At 36.1% G+C, this 23,260-nt stretch overlaps 1 protein-coding gene and 1 long non-coding RNA gene across 5 annotated transcripts in view; one reads left to right on the top strand and one right to left on the bottom strand.

Moving 5' to 3' along the window:
• Positions 1-23,260, top strand: part of RBFOX1 (RNA binding fox-1 homolog 1) — an 875,363-nt gene that overhangs the window by 399,262 nt on the left and 452,841 nt on the right. The window lies entirely within an intron of this gene.
• LOC310882014 overlaps positions 1-23,260 on the bottom strand; it is a 34,136-nt gene that overhangs the window by 5,626 nt on the left and 5,250 nt on the right. The window contains exon 2 of the long non-coding RNA XR_014572762.1: positions 1-23,260. This exon is cut by the window's left edge and continues 5,626 nt beyond it. This is a non-coding gene — a long non-coding RNA (uncharacterized lncRNA).

Here is a 23,260-nt window from a genome sequence, read left to right as displayed (position 1 = left end):
CTGTGAGGAGAGCTCCAGTTGCAGCAAGTGACATTCAGTTGTGGTATCATTTAATATGTCTTACCATGACTTTGAGTTAGACATGAAATTAAAGCTACGTCCATTAATAAAGGAAGAGACAGTGTTAAGACTTGATACTGTGACTAGTTCTCACCAAAAATAATGGCATTCCTAGAGTTTTCTTTCCTAAATTAACCTTTTGTGATTTTTTTCTAGTCTGTTGTACTATTACATTTTAAACCTCAATAGTATTTTTTTAATGTTTAATGGGAATTAGTTATTACAAATAAGTAGAAACTCTTTTCAGTAGTATTGCATTGCAATTATTGAAAGACTGTCTAAATTACATGCTTAAAGAGCATACCGTATACAGTAAATATATCTAGTCGTTTTATATTGATTTTCTAATGACCTTGCTCCCCAGGCGCCTAAGATTTTCCATGAAAAATAGAGAAAAATACATATTTTCAGGTAAATTATTTTTCACACTTGGGAATGTAGTGTGGGTGAGACTGAGACTTTTTTTTTTCACAGTCTTCCTTTTGAAAATTAAGTCACTTACAATTATTTATAGAAGCATATTAAATTACCTTGGCAGAGTATGAATAAGTGATATGGGTAAAAATCCATAACAAAAAAAAAAAAGTTACTTTTGAGAAGTAACATATTTATGATGTGAGATTAAATGAACAGCATTTTTGTATTCTAAACAGTTTTGTAAAGAGTGTGCCACTTAATTGCAAAACATTTTTTTTCAGAAGGTTTAAAAATCTAGCCGTGAGAATGAAATGACTGCAAGGTGTCAAAAAAAATGTACTTTTTCCTTAAAAAAAAAACAACAAAGTGGTGACCACTTCAACTTTTCTCGCTTTTAGAGAATCTTTTAGCTTACTTGCATAGTTAGTACATGAACAAATATGATACTAGTGGGGTGTTTTTGACTATGCATTGTTTTTGAAGTGCAGAGAAAACAGTTAGAAATGATTATTTCAGGGTATTTCCTGTAGCTATACTATTTTATTGAAAGAATTTACTCATACTTGATTAATTCAAAAATTAAAAGTAGAAGCTCTTATTATTCTGATCTATGTTTTAAAAAATGTTACCACATGCCTTTTTGTATATAAATGTGTATGTACATATCTGTGGGGACAAGTTCATTGCCTCATAAAAAAAATCCCATATTTGTTTTATATTAGTTTGTGATATGTGCTTATTTGTTTTATATTAGCTTATGATATCTGCCACTTGCTCTCGTTTTGATATTTTCTAATTTCACCTTTATGCATCTTCAATGCATATGAACTGTGCTGCAGCAGACAGTTCTGTAAATGAGCTGTGTTTGAGGTATACTTTCTACGGCATCTATCTAGCAAGTTTTGATTACATGAATAGGTGTCTGTATTTGATGGTCTCAGTGGCATCTCAGAGTTGTTTCATTACATTTAGAAATACTATTTTACATGAACAAGTGTTGCACATTAAATGACTTGCCACTTCTGTGCCCCAAAGTGTATATTTGCCAATTTTCATAAGACTATTTTCAAACAAGATTTTGAAGACAAATATCAGACTATATTTTTCAGTCCATTAAGATTTCTCTTTTTCTCCTTTTCTAGGATTTTTCATTATTTTTCTTAAACATTTCCTATGGTTGGACGGCATTTTCTTAGTTATTTGAATTTAAATTCTGATTCTCAGTGTAGCGCAAGCAATCTTGAAAATACCGACCATGTTACATAATTACATGGACATATACGTCTCTTAATATGCAAGGATTAGATTCATGTATATGTGTGAATATATATATGTGTGTAAATAGGTGTGTATGTTTTTATAGTAAAGAAACTTAGAAACTTAAATGAAATTGTATATAGTATACTTCTGCATTTTAATGTTCATGAATTTGAAGAACTCATGTCCAAGAATCTGAATTAAGATATATATTTACAGGAAATGGAGGGGGATAATACTCTCAGGTTAGTCTGTTGTAAATATAGGAAAACATTCCTTACAAAAATAGGAGACTTTTTGAGGAATCTCCAGTAGGGCAAACACAGAGGAGAAATTCTGGGCTGTCATGGTTAATAATCGCAGTGTATTTACTGGAGATGAGTGCTAGTAGTTCCATGTTTTATTACATTTCTTTGAATTGACTGTTATGTTCCATCAGCCCTTTTTGTATTGTTAGCCCCGTTCTAGCACATGGGGAATGCCTGTAGAGCTGTCTTCATCCATCCTAACACACATCACAACGTAATAATGAGAGGCCTAAGAATGGACTGATAAGAACGTGCCTTGTATACAGCTTCAAACATTTCGTTTTCAGAAATTTTGTTCAAGTTTTACAAGAAGTGACTGTATATGAAGACAGTTCTTATTGTCAGTGGAAGATAGAAATATACGACGGAAGGAAGGCTTTAAGGAGTTAAGAATTTGACAAGTGCTTAAGAAGATGGAAATTGAATCCAGGGTGTTTCATGTGATTAGAAAGCAAGAAAGAAGTTGGAGGCCATAGATTTCTGGGGGAAGTTTAAGTTACAATTTGGAAAAATAGAAAGGTAGCAAGTAAGAAAATCGTATTTTATGCTCATTTGTAGATTCAGTGAAGTATGGTGCTATACTTTGCTGGGCTCACTTTTTTTTTATTATTAATAATCTGACTTACAAGTGACACACTGTAGTATTCCAATATTGTTAAATAATTATTTTAAACAGAGAGAGGAAGAGAGATTTTATTATATTATTAAATATAATAATTTATTATATTTATAATATATTACATAATATATATAATATTATAAAATATAATACTATGTTTATTATATTTTAATATATTTTTCTCCATATCTTCCAAAGCTGGGGGAAAAAAATGCCTTCACGATGTTATTTAGGAAGGTCAAGGAATATTTTATAGACAATAAGCTAATGACCAACTTGCTGCTGACAGGTTTTCTCTTGCTATAAACATTTCCAGTTCTATCAAATCAAACAGCTGAAGTATGTTCCAGAACAAAATGGGTCAGCTAGAAAACTACAGGAACAAAATAAGAATTGATGTTGTCAGGGCAGCAGTAGCTTGATTCAATTGATACTTAACCTTAGTAGGTGACAGGTATGGCAGATGTGAATGTGGAGCCTGGAAAACTACTTGGTAGAGCCCTGGTAGGTGACATGGTGCCAGGCTGAGCTATAACACCTGCTCAGGTCACAATTTTATCCACAGATTCAACAGGGTTAAATATTTCTCTGAAGGCAGCCTGAATTAGTAGGGAACTAGGTATTTATCCAAAGGATAAAGTTAGTCCTATGTTTAAGTGAAATGTAACATACTATAGAATATCTAGTTCTTGTATGCCTTCAAAGGAAACATTTAATTTAGTGCTGACAACTGTCAGATATGTATGTAAAACTGGAGAAATTCTGTCCCAACTTAAGTAGACCAATATATAAAACTAGCATGAAGTCAGAAAGATTAACTCTTTTTTTCAGTGACATTTCAATATGTTTTGTACTACATCAGCAGTAGACATTTGCAGTATGTTTTCCGTCCTACTAGTTGGGAAGGAAAAGAAATTTCCCTCATCTGTTCTAAATGGGATCCTTGCCTCTTAAATTTTAACTAGGAAGAAAATAGGTAGAAGAGTCAGGATAATCTCCAGAAGGTAAATGCAATTTTTCTTTCCTACTTCTGAAACTGAGTTCTGACCTGCAGATAATTATTTTGAGGGATTTTGCTTGGTTTTGTTGGGAACAGAAAAGTAAGCTTCTCACTGTGCTTTACTCACCAGAATATTAAGGATCTTTAGTGTTTGTAGATGCAATCTTACATCAGATTGAAAATTATCCTGCTTACTTGTGAAATAATTCATCTGTTCCTATACTGTATGTCCTTAGTGTTGCAATAAATGATGACAGGCTGATTGGTTTTCCCGTTCTACTTTACTGTATTTTGGATGTGAGTAGTATGATCACATACAAAATGAGTCCCTGAGTCAGCTGGCTCTTTTAAGTGGATTTAAATAGACCTTCTCGTTAGAGAACTCCCCAAAGAAAGTTAAAAAGCTCTTTCATATTTGAAATGACAGGTTCTATTAGAACCAAAACTAGAATACTTAATTTTTGAACTGGAGACTCAGAGTAAAAAAGTAATAAATAAAAGCGTTTTGCATGCAACTCTTCTACTGCGTCCTTAGAGGCAGGTCCTTGCTTACAGACTTGGTTTCAGCTGGTGGCTTTCTAAGTTGCAGCAAACTCTGCCTCGTTTCCTGTGGCCCCTGTAAATTTCTGTTTGCCACCGTTCTCATCGTTGCTTTTTTTCTGGCTCTGTTTGAATGGTCGGTTCCTTGCTTCCCACTGTCACCTTGTGCCTGCCTATTCTGAACTCTGCATCCTTTTTGCCAGTGAGTGTGCGTGGTAGTGCCCAAAGGCAGGAGGACTATTTCCTCTTCTTCAGGGGGGTTCTACCTAATCCCATGGCTCTCCTTAAATGAACATAAATTGTGAAAAAAATCAAGCATACATTTTGTCACAACACTTGTTTCTCTGCTTTTAATATCAAGAGCTACCTTGAAAAGCAGACCATATTTCCAATATGAAATTCAGTTCTATTCCAATATCAGTGAAGGCCCACTGCTGTAAGTGTTGTTCTCAACTGTAATCCTTAAACAGTGTGTTCATATTGCAGAGTCGTATTTGGGGAGGGATAACATTTACCAAACTATCTTCATTTAAAACTTGGCATACTGTTTTGTGTTGTCGCTTTGGCTGCTGTTTGTTATTATTGTCACATGGCAGTGAAAGAATAGAACTCAGCTTTTTGAGATAACCTGCTTTTTAATTTCCCCGGTTCGTCAATATGACTTGTATCATATGTAAGAAGCATCGGGTTGTATCAGAAGTATACCTTTCCAAAGGCGTTCTCACTTCTTCTCAGATTACGTGTAGTGAAGCTGTGCCCTGTTAAATTGGTCTATTTCCCTTATAAGAAATTATTTCACTGATGGATTAAATGTTTCACAAGATATAATTTATGTATATATATATTTTTCTTTTTGGTCTCCTCTTTGGAGAAAAGAATATATAGCTATTAGGTGATATTACGAAGTTGCTGATGTAACTCAAAACGTCACACAATCAGTGTTATATGATGAAATTTGTTAATAATGACTGTTGCTGGTACTTCATTTTTATTTCACTTTCTGGTAGAAGTTATTCTTCATTTGCTTTTACTTATGTAAGCATAAAACAGAATAGATAAAATGCTGTTGGGTGTAACATGGTGATTTTAGTGGGGCTGTTAAGCAGGTACTATGCAGTGTATTAAATACTTGCATGTCGTGCTTTTCTGAAAGCAGCTTGAATAATGCTTTAAGACAAGGTGGTGTGGCATAAGAGTTAACTTATGGCAGTGCACAGAATTTTAGTTTAAAAAAGTGAAACAAAATCACAGTGAGTTAGTCAGCAATTTACTTCAGGCTTACAGAGGGCCCTGCATGGAGCAAAATACATTTTGGAAGATGAGAAGACATCTGTACTCTCTTCCCTGCAGAGACAGCAGCGCTGCCTTAGGCTTGCTGCGCTGCCCAGGACCAAGGAGGAGGAAGGCAGAGCGGCTGCTCCTGCCGCATTGCCCAGAGGGGCTGCGTTCTGTCAGTAGAGCTGTTCAGCCTTGGCCCTCTCTACCTGTTAAGCAAGGATTTTTGTTCCATCCTTGTGGGGATGAACGGCACGTCACCATGTATAGCATGCGTAGCCGTTTTGTTCTGTCTTTTCATTGACCACATAATTACTGTCTTCTAAGTAATTTCACATAGTCCAAGACCCTTAACATGAGATTCACATTGAAATACTTAAGACAAGTGAAATCATTTATCCTCATTTTGTTAGCTTAGGGAAGATTATATTGTATTCTGAATGATGTAAACTCCTCATTGGAGAGATTCCTATTGTGGTATGAATAAAACTCACCAAATCTTTCCAGCATAGTGGTTCACTACAGTAAAGGAATTTATCTTTCTGCAGTAATGATTACCTTAGATACAGCATTTTCCCGTTGACTTTTATCATCTTTTTAACTCTGACTTTGGTTTAAGAAATGCTTTTCTTACTCTGCTTAAAGAAGGTGGGATCGTTTTCATCTCTTAACCATTTTCTAGAAAATCTCCCAGTATTTTCTGTGGCTCATTTGTTTATTTTGCCATTTGGGGATTTCCTTGCTGCTGTGAAAAAAAAATAGACCTGGAGTTCTATGGGAAAAATAATTTACTGTTGGTTTATAATTCTTTTGGAGTTATGACGTCTTCTCAGGATTCTTTGCAAATCTCCTATGAAATTTTGCTAGTTATTATGCAGTATTCACTGGTATACTGATAGAGCAGATTAAACACTTCAAAGGCTTAATCTTTCTTTTGGACATATTAATGATGCAATGAAACAATGATCAGATCAAAGCTTTGCTGTTGGGACGTGACTGTAAATTGGCAGAAGAATCCTTTCTGCTACAAAAGGTAACTGTTTAGTGCTAGATCTGATCTGTGACCATAAAAGCCATGCTCTTACCTCACTGCTGGAATAAACGGATGTTGTACCCTCCTTCTTAGTCTGCCATCTGTTACTGCACAGCAGCGAGGAATGAGGGACAAGAGTGGGAGCAGCAGCCCTGGGAGCACCTGGGTCACAGAAAGAATGTGAGGAGGGGCTCCAGGCAATGAAGCAGAGATTCCCCTGCAGCCCATGGAGATGCTTCCTGGAGGAGATACAGCTCTGGAGAGCCCATGCTGGAGCAAATATCTTCCTGAAGGACTGCAGCCCCTGGGAAGGGCCTGTGCTGGAGTGAGGCAAGGTGGGAGGAGGAAGGAGCAGCAGAGGGGAGCTGCTGTGGACTGACCACAGCCCCCATTCTCCCCCACTGTGCTGCTCAGGTAGAGGAGTTAGAAATACAGGAGTGAAGCTGCACCTGCAGAAAGATGGGGGGAGGAAGGAGCAGGTGTTGCTTTAATTTAATTTTTATTTCTTTCTACCCAAATCTATTTTAGTTGGCAGTAAATTTCCCCCAGGTTGAGTTTGGTTTGCCTGTAACTGTAATTTGTAAATGATCTCCCTGCCTTCGTCTCAACCCATGAGCTTTTCCATCTTATTTTCTCCCCTAGTCTCATTGAGGAGGGGAGTGAGCGACTGGGTGGGTGTTTGTCTGCTGGCCAAGGTTAACCCACCACAGTATGCTAGTGAGGTATTTGGAGTCATGAACAGGAGGAGATACAGAAGACTATAATCAAACTCCATTACTCGTATGTATGTATCAAGGTATGGCCTTTTCTTTCTGCAGAAAAGGAGTTTTGCTAACCATTATCATGGAGAATTTTTCATTTGTTTCCTTTTCTCTTTCTTTTGTCTTCAAAACTCTCCTTAAAGCCATACATGTTATGGTAAAGAAATTGGTAAATCTTTCTAGGTGGTGATGTATGTATATACTTTTTTTGGTCTGCTCTAATATAAATAAATGAGATGCTTATCTGTAGACTCTGTGAAGGGCTTTTGTTTTGTCCCAGAAGTACTTTTGGTTGATTGAAAGACGTAGGTAACATCACTGCAGGCAGCAGAATATCCTTTGCCCTGGAGGCTTAGCAGAGACGTCAGTGTGTTTCAGGTGGTTCAGATTGAAAGTGGAGCACGAATGATCAATGTTTCAACCTCATCTTTATCATTAAAGTCATTTACATTTAAGAAGACGATCTCTCCCTCAGTTATTAATAATTTATCACAAGGAGGCAGTGTACAGGAGTATTGATTGCATATCTACTTGCTTTTGTGTAGTAAATATCCCCCTGGATTTAGCTGAAAAATCTCAACATAAACTTTTCATGGAAAGTTTGGTAGTTATTCTCTCCCTCCTCTCTTCACCCAGTCTTTGTGTGTGAACACTTCAATAAGTAAGAATCTGCACAACGGAATAGCATGTGTCATTTTGTCCAGCTAAATCGTTCGAACAAATTGCTACCCGTGTTTTCTACATGAAATGAAGACGCTCCACACCTGAAGCTTTGTTTAGCAATTTGAAAAATAAAACAAAAATAGTATGTTTCCAGAAATCAGGATATACAAAATATAAGCAAAGAATTATTTAAGGAAAGGCATGCGATAGGTTGTAAGATATAAATATTGATATGTATAATAATTTACTGGCTATCAGTGAGTTCCACTTCCTAAATACAGTGTTTAATCAAAAGTCTTGCTGAAATGAGGCAGTAAAAATTAGATTTTTCATGATTAAAGTTTACATATTTTACAGTTTACATAGAATTATGATGTAAATGTATAGTCATATAACTATGCCTTATCCTCTTATTTTAGTGATTCCTATTAGAATATTTTAAATTTATTTTTAATTACAGTTCTTATCCACTATTCGTGCCAGTAATAAGTATCTCTAGTATCTCTAAATTGACTTAGATTACTATAGGTTTTTTGTTGCTGTTTTTTGTTTGTTTTTGGAATTATGCAGGAAGAACCTTCTGTAATTAATATTTGTTAATATGTTGCTAAACTTATTTGTCCTGGGTTCCATTTTAAGGTGTTTTTTTTTTTTTTCAGTTATTAGTGGCAATAGAAAAATTCGTGATTCTTTCTCTTCTTTTGCTTCTACCCTAAGAAAAGTTGTCTTTTTAAATTAATGTGCAATTATTTTAGCAGAAGCAGAAGTAGTGTGAAATCAGAAATGCTCTGCTTTTATCTTCTCATTGATGAGATATAGAATAGGAGCCAACTGTGGTAACACATTTCAAACTTATATTTTGTATGGCAAGTGAGATAGCAAGGTAAGTATGAAAAATAACTTTCCAGGAAACAGATTTAGAAGAACAGGGAAATATCAATTTTGATTTTTATAAATACAGTCTTTATAGATTCTAAATTGCTTTAAGATATAGTTGACAAATCTGTAAGATCCGTACTTAAATGTAAACTTCTTGTGAACTACTGGTGTGTGTTCAGTGTTATATGTTAGTAGTGTATGCTTAGTATCATATTGAGCATACAAGATTATAATAATATTGCTATATAAATATGCAGTTAGACTCTGACGTTGTATCTGAATGTATCCATATATATACACATAATAATGAAAATTTAGATAAGTGCGGTATTCTGTGTGCAATATCTTAAAAATGATCAGTACTGTATTTTTGTATCTGCTTTCAACAAAAGTATCCTTGAGTGTTCTGCTCCATGCTGTTTGCAGTGTTATGATAAGACTAAACAGGAAAGTTCTAAAAGAATTACAAGCATGATTCTTCTAGCTCACCTCAAAATTCACCATCTGCAAACATTGCATCAGTGGATTATTTGAACGATAATAGAAGGCAACATAAATGCTGCAAATAGCAAAGAGAAATTCATGTTATTTACTTGTAGAATTTGAAAGTTTAGGTGTACGAATTTTTAAATATAATTTCATCCATTATATCCATAGTGCATATCATCTAAGCTAAACAGTTGTCAGTTAGTAATATTCTTCCTCTAAATAGGGAGTTCAACAGATTACATTAATTTATTTGGAGTATTTTTTGTTTATTTTTAATCCTGTCTTTGTTTCTCAGTGTACTATGGGCATTTATATGGAATGAAGAAGCAATAATCTAGGTATTCCTGTGGCTGCACAGAGCCTGGCTGAATTGATACTTCATTAATACTTGGTTTAATTCTCTCTAATCGTCTTCTAAAACAATGCTATGCTCTGGGAACAATGGGACAATACCTTGATCTGAAAATGGTTGTTCGTGGTCTTTGTTGTGTATCTTCACTACTCACGGGAAACACCTCTTCTTCAAACCATAGTAGAACAAAACAATGTAATTTATTTCCTCTAGTAGTATATTAGTCCTCCTTGGTCTCATTCCACAGTTGTCTAAGAGAAAGCTAACCTATTCTGATTTGGAGTAAGGACATTTCAAAGATACATACATATATATATATATATATATATATATATATAGTGTATGTGTGTGTGACGTAGATAATTTTTCCGTGTTCTCTACACTGTATTCTTCACTTTCAACTAAGTTGTTAACTTTGTTGTTTTTGTGAGTGTGTTCAAATTCTTAGAATAGTAATTTGCTGTGCAAATGCATAACTTGCCTCATATAGCTGTTAGCTTTTATCCGGTTAGTTTCTGATGTTTAAAATAATATGCATGTTATATTTAACAGTGTATTTTTTGTCTTCCTCATTTTCCAGAATTATCTCATTTTTGTCTCATACACTTGATATTCACATCCTATTTGGATGCAGGATCTGCTACCTCCTTAAAATATATTTTCACATTAACACAACAGATATTTTAGAAAACCATTTATTTTCACATGGAACTAGCAGGCAATCTTAATGTAATTAAAGAAATTCTGATTTGATTGTTTATAGGAGGGTTATAGTCATCTATAAATCTAGGGAAATACAGGTAGTTTCTGGGAGAAACAGGTAGCTACTGACTGACACCAAGACTGATTTAGTGTTGTTTTTAGTGGTTAATACTAACATTTTAATTGTTTTGTCCTTTATTCTGTTCACGTGATCCAATGAACTCTGTATTTGTATATAATTGTTAACAGCGGATGAATTTTTTTTCCAGTGCAGTGCATACAATATGCATATTAGACTAAATTAGCATACAATGTAAGTATTGACCAAATTAACATGTAAGTATCTGCCTTTGGCATAAAGGTTGCCTTTTTCTGCCTCAGTTGACAGATAGTCATTGTCTTCCCTGAAGTAACTTTGACACAAGAATATCAGGGAATATATTCTAGTTGATCACTTTTAAATATTTCTCTCATTTCACTCACTTTTTTTCTGAAATCCTAAAAGATATCATCCTAAGTAGAAGCAGGTTTAGGTAATGGCCAGAAATCTAGCAATCAAAGCATATGTTGAACAACAAACCTTCATATACACTTCCTTAAAAATGACAAATAATTTAAAGATATTCTTTGTATTTTGTTGTTGTTGTTTGGCTCTGAATAGTGTCAATTAAATCACCTAATAATATTTTGAAAAATTTGCTATGTACAATTTAGCTAAGTGCAGGTTTTGCCATCATGAATTTCTGCAGTTGCTGGAGCATAAAGAGACAATAGTAAAATTGCATGGCAGCTCCCCAAAAAAAGGACATCAAAGTATTTTCCAAACTTTAATGAAGTATTTCAAGCTAAAATAAATGTTGAAATTAAGTGATGTTGAAATTGAGCCATTTTCAAATTGCTAGAAAGCACTGGAAAAGGAGAAGGAATAGTAGTATGTATTTTTTATACAGCTTCAGCAAGACCAGCTACTCTAGTTTGTGAATTAACTTCATATTCAACATTTTGTCATGTACATTAGGTGTTATAGTGCATGAAATGAATACATAGTCACATACCAGTAGTTGCAGTTCCAAGTAATGATCGACAATACTGCCTCTAGCTAGCTAACACTTTTTCCTATGAAATATTTTCTGCATGACCACATCACATGGCAGCAGGCAGCAATGGAATTTATGAACTAGTTGGAGCTATCAGGGCTAGTGAGAAACCAATAGAGAAAGATGTATGTTAAAACAAACTAAAATATAAAAGAGGAGAGGAGAAGACTAAGAAAAAATAGCCAACCAGAAAAAAGTTGTCAAAATGTCACACAGATATTTTAAACCACCAGCTTAATGGCAGCGCAGATTCATGTCTGTGTCCTGTTTTTATAATTATGAGCTTTTCCTAAATATAGCCTCCAGTTGAGTGATTTCTTTAGCTAAAAATAACTTGGCAAAAAAAAAACAACAGTCATAAAAAGAATATTCCAGCTTTATGTCAGATTAGAACCATGGTTGGTTTGCAAGACTGGGAGTTAGGAATGTTCAGATCATCTTAACAGGTGACGTTCTTTGTTGAAGTTGAGTCAATAAGGTTTAATTCTTTTACAGAAAAGAGACCATAACTTTTCCCTCAAGTTGCAGTGACTTGAAATGAATCTCCACACAACACTCATTATCCCTCAGTTAGAATACTGTATATAGTTTTGAACTCAGCAGAAGTACAAATAAGTTGATAGCTGGACCAAGATCAGCAAAGGGCCCTCAAGATGGACAGGGCGGGAGCAGATACCCTGTGAGGGAACAGAGATTCTTCAGCTTAGAAATTAGAAAGCTTTGGGGGGATCGAAGAGCATCTCCCACAAACCTACAAGGAGATGAAGCAGACAGAGCAAGGCTCTCCAGTGAGGTATGAAGCAAGAGGACGAGAGATGCCAGTTGGAACAAGATAAGTTCAGCCTGGATATCAGGAATTCACTGGGAATTTTTGAACTCTGCTCTAAAGCTTTGCTCTGTGATTCTTTTTTTTTTAAGCTCTGCTCAGAAGAATGTACTTAAATATTCAAATGTAGGTGCATAAAGATAGTGCTAGGTCAACATGCAGATGACATGCACTATAAATAAAGGCAAATCTAATTTCCAACTCATAACCCTTCCGTAGATCCATAGTTTCCCATGCTTATCCTTTCCCTGTTTTTTAGAAATTAGAAGCAGAGTTCAATGAAAACATGGTTTTGAATAACTAAATCTAAGAAAGTTTCTGAAGGTACTCAGAATAGCTAGAGAAGAATTAAAAATAAACCTTGATTTATATTCTGGCCTATTATATTAAGATGTGTGCCTTAGCCTTGGCTAAGTCAGCCAAATCTTAGAAAATAAATTTCATGTGGGTCACAGTGTTGCTAAGTTATATGAATCTGAGCTAACTTTGGCTTATCTCATTTTAATATACTTGATCCAAACAGAGATAATTAAAAGAAAAAAAAAATCTGAGGCTCCCTAATACCATTTAATATCACATCTATACTTGTCATATAAGTACAATGCCTGTCTCATTTTTATTCAAATAGCAATCAATCAAAATTGTCTTTTGACAGGATTTTGACTACTTCTTATAATAACTAATAGTTCTTTTTTTACCGTTTCTCAGTGGAAAAAAAAAAAGTAAGTATGGGGGAGGGGGGCAGGGGAGGAATAGAAATGCTGAAAATAAACTTCAATTTTTACCCTTGAAATGACTAAGGAATTTTAAATGCCTGTTAATTTTCATATAAAACAGCAAACTGGGAAGGCCAGCTGCGTAGTCATCCACATAGGTTTTATAGGAGCTACACATACAATTCAGTCCTAGAATTCCAAGGTTAAAAAGCACAACCAAATCCAGTAATGCAGGATGTTGGAGAATATAAAGATAGAGCACGGCAATCTGGTATCACAGTTGCATGGCATTGTGGTTGGCCGCTGTTCTGCTGATTCCACTGTGTGAGAATCAATCAATCAATCAATCAGAACTTGCATTTTGTGTGCATGCATTGTCAAGTGTCGTTTGCACTAGCATTTATAGATTTCACTCCTCTGTAGTGTATTAACAGAATCTAAAAACCTGAGTTAATCTCTCATATTGGAGCCTGAGGAATCTCATTTAAAGTTCATTGGTGCATTAGCTAAAACTACAGCTGCATCCCATAATATATATATATATATATATATTTTCACCAAAACATGAATGCAGTTATTAGAACCAGGCATTTAGACCCTTAGGCCAGAATCCAGAACATCCTAGAGGAGGGATCCTAAAACCATGTAATGCTTCTTGCGATCATTCACAAAGAGCATGCTGGAAGTGAGTTAAGTGCTTTATTCAAATACACGGTGCTTCAGCACCCTGGAGAAGAAGAGACTGGCTGTCCTGGAGGGTGTGGGACATATTTGTCCTCTTCTGCTCTTCATATGTACAAGAGATGAAATTGTTCTTTCCCAGTTCCCACATGAATCATAAGCATCAATTCATTTTATTGGCTTGTAGTAAAATGTGACAATGGTAGCAAAAACTAGGTGAATCAAGCATATGATCATAACCGTGTCTCCTTCACTGTTTCTGAAAGCAGACATGCTGCTGGGAGTTGACTGACGCAGAAAATGGTCACAAAAAAACCTAGAATATATTTCCCATTTTTATGATGATTTCATCACTCTGTCCTGGTAGAATCTTATTCCTTTTCAATACTGAACCACATTATTATCCCTTTTATACATTTAGAGGGATTTTTTAAAACATATTTTGATGCTGTTTCACTGTATTTGTCAGCATAAACTCTTTATACGGTAATCATGCATTCATTGAAGATGCAACTTTGGTAATTTCAGTAAAGCTGTATTTTAAATCATAACTCTCTCTGCTCTGTGTTTAAAAGAGAGGAAACTTTTAACACTTAACATTTCTAAAATGGCCAAAGGTACTAATATTTCAGTTAGATAAAACACTATTATTTAATGGTAATCAGGGCAATGTCTTCTGCAGTATTCTCTGGCAAATGTTTTCTATTTCATTAAATGACAATGAATCTTTCTTGTGTTACGGTATGGACTTTTTCTTTCTATTTTTGTAGATTCACAGGAAACAAGATAATAAATCTAGTGTTAGCTCAGAAAGGAATGTTTCAAGAAGTGAAAGAACCTCCTAATGGAATTGTGTTTGCAAATGGTATTTCTCTGTGAAGCTCAAAAACCTTGCTTTTTCTGTTTTGCTTTTGTTCTGATTGTATTTATTAGAAAGAACAAAAGGGATACCTTTAAAAATAAAGCTGAATCTTTAATTGTAATAACTTTTAAGAATAGATGAAATTACTGATAAACATTGTACTCAAAGGGCTTTTAATATTGCACACAAGTGATAATGGACTGAAAAAAAGGTTGAAAAGACTGATTACAAAACTAGCAATAAATCAATCAAATGGTTCTGGTAATATGTCTCATATCCACAGTGTATGATGTTTAGTTTATGATATCTTAAGATCTCAAAAGCTCATGTATTCTTCCAGTAATCAGTGTTCTGATCCATTAGTTTTTATAATGTAGAGAGATGTCACTGTTTTTTCATAAATTATTAGTTTTCTAAAATCACACTTGTCAATCAAGACAAAACGAAGAATTAAAAAAAATATATACAATAATTTAAAGACAAAAGACAAGACAAAGCCAAGAATTTAAAAATTATAATAATTTAACTGTAGGATACACTGTACACTGTATCACTGCACACTTGTGCATATTATTATTCAATGGAAGTCTTTATCACACTTTCAATTTTTTTTTTTTGTCTAATACGTAGCCTGAACAAGTCTATACTCGGACATTATAAATATCTTGCTATTTTCTACGGTATGGAGATTGGTACGTAATATTGGCATTTTTACAGAGCATAAGAGACAGGAGAAAACCACCCCAAAATATATATATTCTGAAGCAGAATACATTTTTTATATTTTATTAATATATCTTAGGTATTTAGAGTAGAAATGTCAGAAATAATTGTACAAGATTGCATCTGAACGTTAATAATAATGACTTTGAAAGCAAAGGAACTTTTAGCATCCAAGTTGGTAATATTAAGTTTTCATCAGGCATTTGTCAAATTAGAAGTATTACTAAATCACTGGATTCAAATGCATGAAAATATCCACCTAACAACAAACCAATCCAAAACTCTTGTATGTACTTTTAGACTCTACCTGTGCAGTTCAAGGAGAAGTATAAAAATGTATTGATTATGGCTTTTAATCAATCTAAAAACCATAATTTTGGTTTTATTAGACTTTTGCGGGGTAGTAAATTCTGACACTGAGAACTTTTCCTAACATTGCATTGTGTTTTTTTTTTTTTTTTTTTAATTAAAATGTAAGGTTTGTCAGTTTGGGTGCCTAATGTGATATTTACAGTCCTTTTCACATGTGAGTGGCAGCTGGCCTCTCTGAAAGCAAAGATGTGAACTATGTAAAGCTTGATAGATGTCAGTCAGTCCTCTATATGTGATTGGGAAGTGAGCTGGATGTTTGTGAAGCTGTGGTATGTGTCGAACATATGCTGATTCTCATGAAAGGCATGTAGTGCTCTAAGTCAGCGACTGAAACCAATTCATTCTCAAGCCCTAGCCATATGGAAAGACTGCAGGAAAGTTTGGAGCTAAAATCATGACAGCTGTGTTCTTGGAGCTTCACTGATGATAAAATTGTTGTTGGACAAAGACATTTTCTATTCTGGGAATATAGATGCAAACGGATGTGTAACTTGTTTGTATTCATTCAAACTAAATAAAGAATATAAAGGATAAGGGCAACCTTATCTTATCAGATCTCTAAACTGATGTTTACTGCAACTGTTAACTCTCTAATATTATCTTTTACTTGTCTGCATTCTTTTATTTCTCCTGCACTCTGATATGCTTTTGCTGCCATCTCCCTCTGCTGTCCATCCACCCAAGTCGATAAACACAGTTTCCAAGTCAGGTAGCCAAGGTAACATGCTGTCTGTCGGTGATCTGGTACAGCTGGAGATGCTAGTGCTATATGTCTGTGCTGCTCTCCCCAGCTCTTACTTACTTCCCTGAGCTCTTTTGTGAGGTAAAGTGAAGGGCGGGCAGAGCTGAGGCCAAATCTGGAAGCAGCACCAAACAGCTGGGGAGAGATATGGGAACTGGTACATGTCGTTCTGGTTAGGGCCAAGGGGTATATGGCCTCCTTGCCCTGCTTTAAACCCAGACTAGTGCTGGTGTCACTGTGGCCCCACTTTTTTCTTTTTTTTCTCAGTTCTGGGCATATTTTGTAGTGTATTGTATGGCCCCTCACTACAAGAAGGATGTTGAGGTGCTCAAGCGAGTCCAGAGAAGGGCAACGAAGCTGGTGAGGGGTCTGGAGAACAAGTCTTACGAGGAGCGGCTGAGGGAGCTGGGGTTGTTTAGCCTGGAGAAGAGAAGGCTCAGGGGCGACCTCATCGCTCTCTACAGGTACCTTAAAGGAGGCTGTAGTGAGGTGGGGGTTGGTCTATTCTCCCACATGCCTGGTGACAGGATGAGGGGGAATGGGCTAAAGTTACACCAGGGGAGGTTTAGGTTGGATATTAGGAGAACTTCTTTACTGAAAGGGTTGTTAGGCATTGGAATGGGCTGCCTGGGGAAGTGGTTGAGTCACCATCCCTGGAGGTCTTTAAAAGACGTTTAGAGGTAGCCCTTAGTGATATGGTTTAGTGGCGGACTTGTTAGTGTTAGGTCAGAGGTTGGACTAGGTGGTCTTGGAGGTCTCTTCCAACCTAGATGATTCTGTGATTCTGTATAACTCCACATGTATATTGACATCTTTTTGCTTGTTAGATTGCTTTAGGGTACCTTAATACTTGGCAAAGGCTTCAAGCAAAACTTAAATGCTTAAATGAGGCCTGCAGTGTGCACTGGTAGAAAGGAGGTGTTTCTCTGTCAAACATATTCTTAATGAAAATGTTTCGAGCTAGAAATCAGTTCATATCCTAAAATGTAATTAGTGCTTTGGTTTCAGTTCAGTTACTGGCCAAATATTAAACTGAATTGAAACTAGCAAAAAGTAGATTAAATTAGTAATAAGGTTCATGCAAGTGAAATGTGTTTGTACTTTCTTACTGTTTTCAAATTGCCTTGTGTCGCCTTTTGCTTGTTTGATTTTGTTTTAGTAACTTGCTAATAACATGGTCAAAGGGAGGCAGTAGTGGTGCAGCTGCGGTGTATTCTTTTGGTACTAGTTTACCAAAAAAAAAATTGAAAAAAAAAAGGTTGACTTAATATGGAAAGCTACAAAAGTAGTGCCACAGCATTTTTTCCAGTAAGCTTGGCACTCTTTGCTGAGTTTTGCACTATACAGCCATTAGTAGGCTGGTCAATGCATTGCTTTATGAGGCAATTATTTCAGCATACTCTATTCAAAATACACATTAGAACTTAACCTTCTGAATCCTGAAGTAGCATTTTTATCACCCAACATTAGAAAAGAGTTGGAGTCAGCAATTTCCCCTTTCTTTTTATGATCTGGTATCATTAATAAAGCATTGGGCTAGTAACTTCTTACAGTTCTCCAGGATAATTTGTGACACAAAAGGTGCTACTCTGATACATTTGTCTGTTACCTTATTCAATAGCAGGGAAAACACAAAAATTGTTTAAAAAATAAAAATGACTAAGGTGGGAAAAGAGCTATGAAAACAAACGTAGGACTGATACACAGCATATTAGGCCTTCTGCTATTGGATATGCACAAGTAGAAATGGGAAGTTAATATGGAATTTCTAATTAGGGTCACATACTAATGAACTCCCTCTTCATGTTAGTTTTATGCCGCTTCAGAAATTCTGTATCATATGCTTAAAAATTTATGGCTAGAAACATTAATGAAAATGAGGCGTGAATTGGAAATTGTACTATTATGGGGATGAGTGTGGCCGTGGCTAGTCTGATTTCTAAGGAGGGATCCTTTTATTGCCATTTTTTTTGAGGGAAGAGAAATGATACAAGTAAAATTAATGGCTAGACATAATCTTTGCCCTGATTTAGCTGGCATTATGATATTTAAAGTTATAAAAGATGGATTTAATAAAATTTTGAACTAAATATAAGGAGAATTTTAATAATAATTGACAGTCTTCTTTAAGAATAAAACCTGTAAATTGGCTGAAGTGCTAAATTAATGTAGTAAAATCCGTATGTTTTTATAAGCTTATACATATGCATATATATAACATGCACAGCTCTGTATATAAATGCGGACACCCATACGTGTAGTGAACATATTTATATTGACTTTGTTGCTAAGGGCTGTCTTCTTTTCTTGATGTTTGACAGCACAATTGCTCTTAAATTCTGTGGATTAATGTTTGAGCCAGAACTGGCATTTTAGTCTCAGGTATCTTGTAAAAATCAATTGGGCTTGCTATTTAAAATGTCAAAACCCCAAACACTATCTGTTGTATTGTTTCTTTTGTTCCCACTAAAATCATCATGCAATATTCTATAAAATATATTGAAAATATCTGGTAGTCTGTCTAGTTGGAATTGCCTTTGGAAATAGTCTAGTAACTTTTGACAGCTTAACTTTACAAGGATATTGATTTCACTGTGGTTTTATCATGGAAAACTGATGAATGGTCAAAAGCTGGAAGTGATGTAAAACTAGGTTTATAGTTTTTATATGAAATGCATGTAATAAAGTAGGTTTATAAAACATAGTAAGGTATACCCTTGTGAGAACATTAGAGTTAAAAAATAATTTTGCAGCATCCTTGTGTTGTAGATTACTTGGCCTAGGGACACTAAAAACATTTCAAAGCTTACTAGAGATGGACAAAGAAAGGAACATACTTATTAAAAGCAATAACATACATTGCTAATAATTATGTGATATTTGTGAGAAGATAAGCTTGAATAGAGCACTGCTTTATAACTATATTTTTTTTCCTTTTGAGATAAGCCATTAATACTATACAGAAACCAATAAGGGAAAAATATTGTTTCCTTATTCCAATAACAAGGAAAAATAGACAACAGAAACAGAAGTAACTGAAGGGGCATGTAACATGGGAAACAGAAACTGCAATTTGGATGGAGAAATATCTTTTTTGTAGAACTGAAGAACTGAATAGGAAGAATTAGAAACAACATTGGCTGTCTGTGTTGCACTGACTGCAATAAGAGAAAGTAAGGAAAGTATAGGAAATAAAATTGATTTCTTTCTGGAGAACATAATTACCTCACTGGCCAATTAAATATAAACACAATGAGAAAGTGTTGAAGTAGAAACACTTGTGTCAGTTCTACAGAACAACACATGAGTGTGTGTAAAATCCCCTGAAGCTTTGAGGTACGTGTTAATCTAGAGCCTGGTTAGGTCCTATTCTGTGAGGGGCTGTGAGCGACAGATGATGTAGGGTTCCTTTTGGATCTCAATGAGAAAAGCCCGACAACAAATGGCTTAATAAAATAGCTGTTTTAATAAGACAGAATAAAAAGAACAATATAGATACTGAGTAAATCCCTTCAGATGCTGGGAACCCCATGTTCATGTGGCATTGGATGGCCTCTGGATGGATTTTTCCACAACACTTGCACAGATCCTGTCCATGGAGAGAGGTTCTTCTTTTTTTGGTCATTCGAGCTATCATATCATTTCCTTACAAGAAAGTAACTATTCTTAAAGGATGCTCATATGAGAATATCTTTCTGCACTGCTAGACAAAGCGAGGCCGGGCAGGCAGTGTTCTGTCTGGTATGGGGTGGGAGCTGCCCATGGCTCTGAGCTGCCTGGGTCTGTCCCCTGGCTGCAGCGGACCTGTGCAGCACAGCACAGCCTGAAGGCCATGCTGGATGTGCAACAAGTGCAGCACAGCACAGGCCTGCACCTGCTCTGGTCAAAAGATATGAGGATCACCAGCTCATTGATGTACAGTGGTCACCCCGTCTCAGGTTCGCTACAGGTATCAGTACTGGATTCAGACAGTGTAAAGGCTAACATCAGGCAACTCTCCTTGAGTGCTGAAGATGGATGCAATGAAATGAGAGCAATTACCAAGCTGTTTCTGAAGATTCAGTTAACCCTGCTCAATTGCCAGTAATCCAGAATAGATGTCGTACTCTTTCAGAAATGTCATCAATTCAAACTATTACAGGAAAAAAAAAAAAAAAAGGAAAAAAAGGAGAAAAAAAAAGGAGGAATATAAAAATATGTAATTGGAAAATTCTATATTATTGATGAGGTTAGCAAAGCTGTCTCACACTTTCCCCCCACCCCCAATTAACGCTGGCAATTGTGGAATATATTAACAAAAAAAATTTCTCTGTACAATTCTTTAAATGTTCTGTGTTTATTGTGGAGAAAACAACAACAACAACAAAACAACAATATCCACTTTGATCAAGATATCTTGAGCAAATATAAGGCTATCAGGTAGATTAGCATCCAGACTTTGGTGTAATGTTTGGGAATGGTGTGGGCCAACTGGAGAGAATTCAGAGAAGCATAATGAGGGTGAGCAGAGCATATCCTACAAAATATGACAGGGAGGAAAGAGGGAACCAGTCTTTGTCTTTCTACTTCCTCCATGCCACTATATGATGAAAAAATTTCCTTTCTCACACCTCTCTTTCAGGCAGTGTTTATTGTCTGTTCCATGTTCCCTTTTATAAGAACAGCTCCGTACCTTCATTAGCCTTTCTGCTTCTGATTTGCATTCTCATTAAATGAGGTACAGCAAATGAGTGACTTGTTGAAGGCTGCACAGGGAACTCAAGTCTCCAGAGTTTTTGACTAGTGTAGTAATCACTAAACCATTATTCTCTAAGAATATAAGAGAAGAGAAGCCTTAAAAAGATTAAAATAATTTTTAAAAAAGATATAAAGAAAAAAAGTAAGTTGCCTCACCCCAAGTAAAAGGACAGTATTCATTCTAGGGAGAAATAATTTTTAACAGATTTAACTGTAAATGGAAAAAGGAACAGAACATGAATCTTATTGTAACCTTCTATGTTCTTCAGTTGCTATCTTTGACGTAGGGTCACAGGATCACAGAATGGTTTACGTTGGAATGGACCTCAGGTCCATTTGCTCCCCCTGCCCCAGCAGGGGGCCAAGGCCCATGTCCAGGCAGCCTTGGGAGATCTCCAAGGAGGAGACTCCACAGCCTCTGTGGGCAACCTGGGCCAGGGCTCAGTCATCCTCACAGGAAATAAGTGTTTCCTGATGTTCAGACAGATCCTCCTGTGTCGAATTTGTGCCTGTTGCTTCTTGTCCTGGAACTGAGCACCACTGAAAAGACCTGCCTCTGTCCTCTGTGCACCATGCCTTAAGGTATTTATAGACATTGATGAGATCCCCCCGAGCCTTTTCTTCTACAGGCTGAACAGGCCCAGCTCTCTTATCCTCTCCTAATAGGAGAGATGCCACAGCACCTTCATCATCTTTGTGGCCCTATGCTAGACTATCTTCAGTATGTCCAGGTCTCTCATACTGGAGAGTCCAGAACTGGTAATACGACAATTATAATGACTGCAATAAAGAGTTGCTTTAGCCATGTAAAATTAGGTAGCCAAGAAGTAAGTTTTTCCCAAAGTTCTGAAAATCCCCAAGAAGTGTCATTCCTCCTTATTTGGTGTACAATTCTGGTTTGTTTCCATATTTCATTTATGTCTGTCTCAATCCTTCAGGTTTGGTCTATATATGAGCAACAGCTACTGTTGATTACTGTACATACTCCTCCTTCCTTGGCAAATAGGATGGCTAAAGCCACTCTGTTTTGAACTGAAAACTTTCTCAAACTCTCAATCTCCTCTTGTTGGGCTCTTATAGCATCTCCTGTGGCATTTAATGCTATTTCCAATGTGGCATAAATATTTACAATTGCCTTTTCTAATTCACTAACCCCCTAGCCAAGGCAGAAACCATTGGACAAAACTATGGAATGAGGTAGGCCTTTCTACCAATGGGTAGAAATGGCCTTTCTACCTTGCCTAACTCATACCCAGGGATTCCGTAGGATCCCCTGAGGTACCTGAGTCTGATTAATAATTTTATGCTGGGAAATTATACTTCCAAGTGTACATGTTCTCTTCCACAATCTGGGCAATATTTTCCGGGCCCACCCGTCCCCACATAACCACCAAAATTTGGTAGGGGCCAGGCATATGGGTACAGTGCTCATGGCCTTACTCTTCATCTGAACTGTATGATTAAGGTAAATTCCTTTGAGGGTTACGTCCAAATCCTTTAACCCCAGTTTGGTTATTGTTTGGATGGATGATTCTTCTTGCAGATTTATAATAGTACAATTTATACTGATCAGACTAAAACTTCCAAAGCGGGGAGCAAAACTGCAGGTTCCCATTGACTTGTTCTTACATCCCTCTAGGAATATTCCTCCATTTAGAACTTGGAGGGTAAATCTGGGTCCCTTTCCTTCATCTATCACATTTTCTTTACACTGTAACTGAGATGTGTTCCCAGCCTTCCACATATCGACACCTGTGGCATTATTGATCAAAGTCCAATCTGAGGTCATAACTCTGTAGAGCGGTATTTCTCGGTCTCCCCTTGGCATGGCCATGCAGACCCAGCAGTCTTTGGCTCAGGTCAAATTGACCCAAATAGATGTCAATTTAAAGTAATAATTGGTTTCCCATGAGAGGGTGGAACCTAACCATAGGCTGAATAAACCCCATATTATTGTCCATCTTTTCGCTGAATCCAGAGTTTCAACGGTCCTGCAGGTGCTGACTCTGATCGTGGTCTAGATGCCGTCTTTATTCTGGTGTGATGTATCCACGATTCCTGTTCCTTAATCTTGACTGCTGTGTAAGTAGTCAATAACACGTGGAATGGGCCTTCGCATTTTGGTTCCAAAGGTGAATCTGAAAGAGAT

This window comes from Anser anser, assembly GCF_964211835.1.
Source record: "Anser anser genome assembly, chromosome: 15".
In the NCBI taxonomy this organism is placed as follows: domain Eukaryota; kingdom Metazoa; phylum Chordata; class Aves; order Anseriformes; family Anatidae; genus Anser; species Anser anser.
This window is presented reverse-complemented; position numbering and strand designations above follow the sequence as displayed.